The 5,335-nt window shown below is 40.2% G+C and overlaps 1 long non-coding RNA gene across 1 annotated transcript; it reads left to right on the plus strand.

Annotated features, from left to right (window-relative positions):
• Positions 1-2,834: 2,834 nt before the first annotated feature.
• Positions 2,835-5,005, plus strand: LOC128352458 (uncharacterized). The gene is made up of 3 exons (XR_008320422.1): positions 2,835-2,944; positions 4,303-4,406; positions 4,503-5,005. It is a non-coding gene; the product is annotated as an uncharacterized LOC128352458 (long non-coding RNA).
• Positions 5,006-5,335: the final 330 nt, after the last annotated feature.

Raw genomic sequence — 5,335 nt, forward strand, 5'->3', positions numbered from 1 at the left:
ATGGTTTTAATTGGGATGTGGAGGGAGCACTGGCTGCTTGCCAGCGTTATATACAATCATCCAGCTGTTAAGACAGTTAAAAATGTTAAAATGTAATAGCAGAGGAGCTGGCAGCCATTCAGACTGACTGCTAGACACCAGTGAATATTCTTGAAAACTCTATAAGACTTTATTTAATATAGGAGTCCTCAACAGAACAAGAGGAAGAAACCAATAAAGTGCATAATGAGAAATTTACAGTAGCTCCAATTGAGAGAGGAAGATGCATGCACAGAAGCAGATTTTTCACACACACACACACACACACACACAACCACATGTGTCAATGGGTGCTACATCATGAATGCACCATGACCGTCAAAGATGAAGAATCCCCCAAAAGCTGGAGTCAACAACATCTGGCCACAATGAGAAGCTCTTAGGTGAGTTATTTCTTGTTGTTTCTTAAGTGGATTCAATTTTTAACCTTGAAGACCTTGTGATGGAAATGGGTTATACTTATAAATAAATAAATAAATCCTAAAAATATATACTAAAATCTTAGTAGTTGATATCTTTCCTATCACTGTGCTTTCACAACAAACAAAGTTGTGCTAGTGCAAGATTGCATAGCCTCCATAAATCATGGGGATTTTCAAAACTGTGCTCTTGCGCAAATGTTCCCTCCCTGTAAAACTAATGAGACGTGCCACAGACTGCATATCTTATTGCACAAGCACAAGCATTTTTCTGCCAGTGCAACACTAGTCTGAAGTTCACGCTCCAAACTTAGTGCAACATCTTTGCACCGCATTTGTTATTTAGCCAATAAGTCTAAAACATAAAACACACTGGCCAAAATTAGCAGAACAACAACAATAAAATCATAGGGTCAAGTTCAATGTACTTTTAAGAGGTGTGCATAAACCTGGAAACACCACTTCTTTCTTTCTTTCTTTCTTTCTTTCTTTCTTTCTTTCTTTCTTTCTTTCTTTCTTTCTTTCTTTCTTTCTTTCTTTCTTTTTAAGTGATTGGGGCATGGGGATTCTGCTTTAGACCACTGTCTGCCAGGAAGAGAAGATTAATTCCTTTCTTCAGCCCCCATGCCCCAAGTTGCCCCCTGCTATCTGGGCAAGGGGACACCTTCAAAGTGGTGATTCCTTCTATATTAGGCCGGGGGAGACCAACTAACCCATATTTAGCATCCCTCCAGTAGCTGTTGCTGGTGTCATGTTTCTTTTTAGAGTGCAAGCCCCTCCAGGGACAGGGGACAATCTTATTTTTCTTGCTATGTAAACTGTCTTGAGTACTTTTTCGGTTGCAGGTGTTATACAATAATAGGAACAGTAGTTTCATATAGGGATTGTTAGCAGAAGAGTTCTTGGTCAACATTTCCACTTCCTCCCTGGGATCTTCAATAAGTGAAAATGAAAGGTAGAGCTGAGTAAGGAGTATCTGTGTACTGATGTTAACTCAGCCCAAACCTTTGGATGACCCCTCCCAACCTTTTTCATGTACATATTATATAGCATGAGGGGGAAAATGAAGCCCAAGGAACACTGTAGGCTAGTGAGGAAGACCAAGAGCCTCAAAGCACCAGCTTCTGGGGGCCATCTCAAGACTGGACTGGAACCACAACTGCCCCCAAGTGCCAGCCCAGCAAGGCACCACAGAAGTCTACCATGGTCAGTGGTATAATAATAATAATAATAATAATAATAATAATAATAATAATAATTCGATTTCTATACCGCCCTTCCAAAAATGGCTCAGGGCGGTTTACAAAGAGAAATAACAAACAAATAATATATATATAATATATAATAATATATAAACCAAAAGAGGTCCAGGAGCCAGTCATCAGTGTAGCTTCACCTTGAATGGACATGTTGGGCAATGAGGAGGAAGGAGTTGGGAGGACAATAGTACCAGGTGCTGGTAGCAGGCTAATTTCATGAAAGTCTGAGCACTTCACATTTCATGGCTCTTGTAAGATTTGTGCTAACTGCAGGGAGATATTTAAGGACCTGGCTCAAGATCAACCGGGGGACTAGAGGGGTTGAGAGTCCAATGAAAGAAGGTCTCTGACTGGGCTCACAGAAGTGCAAAGGAAGGCAAACAAAAAAAGGGTGGGTGTATGAGCAAATCAAGAATAAGGGGAAGAAGTTGCTTAAAACTCCCTGTTCTCACATGAGTTCTGAGGCTGCAGTTAGGGGCAACTATCCTTTTCACAATGTGATGGGCCTGGATATATGATTCCACTCTATCCATGACAAAAGAGTCAATGTTGAGTCTTTCACCCACAAATCAACCCCATTCACAGTCATACAAAACCGTAGATAAAGTGAATGATATAGCACAGGATTAGGACCAGATAAAAGTTTGACCTTGTCTGTTTCCAAGTCAGACAGACAAGATTCTGAAGAATCTGTGCACAGAACATGTGCTAGTGTCCTCATGCAGAGGTTCCAGCCTCATGATTCCCACTTCTTTTTTCTGCTGTAGAGGTTGTGCAGTTGGAGCTTAAATGTATAGTCCAGAATGCATACATTCCATTAGATGGAATGTGTTCAGTGCAGACATCAGCACCTGCCATTATCACAATTTCAACTCTCCCCCACATATATATTTTGAAGGACCAAGGAGAAAAACAGGAGAAGATAAGAAGGCTCTAGAGCAGAAAAGAACAGAACACACTGATAACTAACCACACAGCTGTGGTTGCAAGTATCTAGTGGTGATGCACTCTAGCAATAAAAGGGTTATTGTATTCTATGCAGTAATCTTTTGTGTTTTGTTGTTTGGAAAGTTGTCCCAGTGGGGATCCTGTAGAGAGTCTGTTGGGTGGAGTCAAAAAGAAAAGGGAGTGAAAGGAGAGGGCGTTTCTGGAATAAAGTCTCCGTTAAATCCACATAAGATTTTTGTGTGTGTTTACGATGGAAGGAGATATAAAACAAGGGTCAAGGTATTATGTTATATTCTGATACTGGTTACATCCAAACAGCCCCGGTAAATCTAAGCAGCTGAACATAGAATTCCTTATTCTCAAGATGCTGTGCCAGCACTGAATACAATTACTATGAAAGAAAAATATTTTTTCTAATGCTGACAGAGGAAAAACTGTTGGTTTTGCTTCATCAGCAGGAAAAAGAGCAGTGGATTATCATTAGTAAGATATATAAAACTATTTTATACCTAATCTATTTTCTTTGGTACAGTTTATAATATATATTAAAATTTCAGTATTATAATCTGAAGTCCACATAGAAAGAAGGTACATGAATAAGAATAGCATAACAAAAGGGAATACAAACCATCTGAAGTTTATTGTCATTGGTCATTTCTGAGCTAATCTACATATTTTTGAAACAGCACATGCCACAATTTTTCTCAGGCAACTCCATTTCAGAATATAGACATTCAGACACTGCATGATTAAATACTGTCCCATGTTAAAAGTTCCCTTCCACAAAGAAAGACAGCAACTCATGGAGAAAAGCTGGAAAGGTTTCCTCTCTGACCTGTTAATCTTCTTTTGGCAGGAAGATTTGTTATAGAGGGAGCCTTCATACAATAGTCCCATGTATATTCTGAAGTTCCCTGAGAAGCCACATGATTTATTTTTTTTAATGAAATGGGGAATAAAACAATGTAAACTATAGAAGCAATGTAGACTATAGAAGGAACTACAAGATTCTCGGAACCAGTTGCAGGGGAATAACAGCAGGAGGGAGGGCATGCCCTCAACTCCTGCCTGTGGGCTTCCAGCGGCATCTGGTGGGCCACTGTGTGAAAGAGGATGCTGGACTAGATGGGCCTTGGACCTGATCCAGCAGGGCTGTTCTTATGTTCTTAACTGTGAGCTACACCTACCTAACCTTCTTATAAGAGAGGTGAGTCCAGATGTTATGAGTGGTTATGGATTAACTTCAGCCTCTGTTTCAACCCTTGAACCAGTTCTAAGGTAGTTGTTACATATCATAACTAAAGCTCCCATTCTGACAAGGACATCTGGATTAAGAAACAGTAAATAATCCCTATGACAGAAAGCAAGAAAGCATCTAAATGACAAACAATAGTATTATTGAACTTCTCTGTAATATTAGTTCAAGCCATCGCAAACGCTGCTGTAGAGAATGAGCTTTTTCTACGTCTCGACCAGGAGTTCTTAAACTTGGGTCCCCAGATGTTGTTGGACTATAACTTCCATCTTCCCCAGCCACAATGTTCAATGGGAATGATGGGAGTTGTAGTTCAACAATATCTGGGGACCCAACTTTGGGTCCAAGTTTGGATCTGATCTAGACCAATCCTGTCTTTCAGAAAGAAAACCTCCGCACAAGAGTTCCATACGAATCCATGACCTGTTCCAAGGTTGCGGTAACCATCAGCCAGGAGCTAAGGAGCCATAAGTGTTTTCCATGCAAGTTGCTACTATATTTAATACTATAGCTAGAATCCAAATAACCTTGGACAAAATCAAGCCTAACAATGTGCCTTTATCCCCCAACCCTCAAAGGCAGAGCTTTGACAGGCACAGGATTCAGCAGCAGAGGGAAGGAGAATCCATGATGTGAGATGAGATGAGAATCCATCACTGAAAATCATTCTTGCCCGCCCCTTTGCACATTGCACAATAGAAAAACTCTTCTGTCAGTACATTATTCATCTGGATGCTGGCACTTGTAATTGATTAAATTACAACTGGGCTCTTGAAAATACAAATATGCCGAACTCCTTTTAGAACTGTAAAGTATGTATGTTGGGGGGATGTTGTTGTATGCAGTATGCACATATGCTGGTGATGCACCAAATTTTCATTGCTTGGTTATCATTAAGAACATTGTCATTCTCTCTCTCTCTCTCTCTCTCTTTCTCTCTCTCTCTCTCTCTCACACACACACACACACACACACACACACTCACACTCTCATACCTAGCACTAATATCCACATTTCTGGCACCTGATTATAGCCATTGGTTTCCCAATTTGCTGCTGCTTTGTCAAGATTTATTTATTGTTTTAACCACAAAGACCTGCTTTCTGGCATGGGTGCAGTCAATAAAATATTATATAATGAATATATAACAGCATGATGCCATTATATACCCCACTGAATTTTGCTACATGATGACTTCATTGAAGGGAAATGAAGTCCTCGAATTGCTCTCATTTAGGAATGGGCTAATCTTCCTGCCTTGTCATGTAATACTAAATCCTGTCAGCCCTACACATCAAGGCTTTCACCCCAATCCAGGTGTAAACCTCCATGTTGCTCATTGTTAGTTAGGGCAGAATGTGGACAAGCATGTACATCCCACTAAAAATAATGCTGTGCATATGTTGCCCTCTGCA

This window comes from Hemicordylus capensis, chromosome 3 (genome assembly GCF_027244095.1).
Source record: "Hemicordylus capensis ecotype Gifberg chromosome 3, rHemCap1.1.pri, whole genome shotgun sequence".
Lineage (NCBI taxonomy): Eukaryota > Metazoa > Chordata > Lepidosauria > Squamata > Cordylidae > Hemicordylus > Hemicordylus capensis.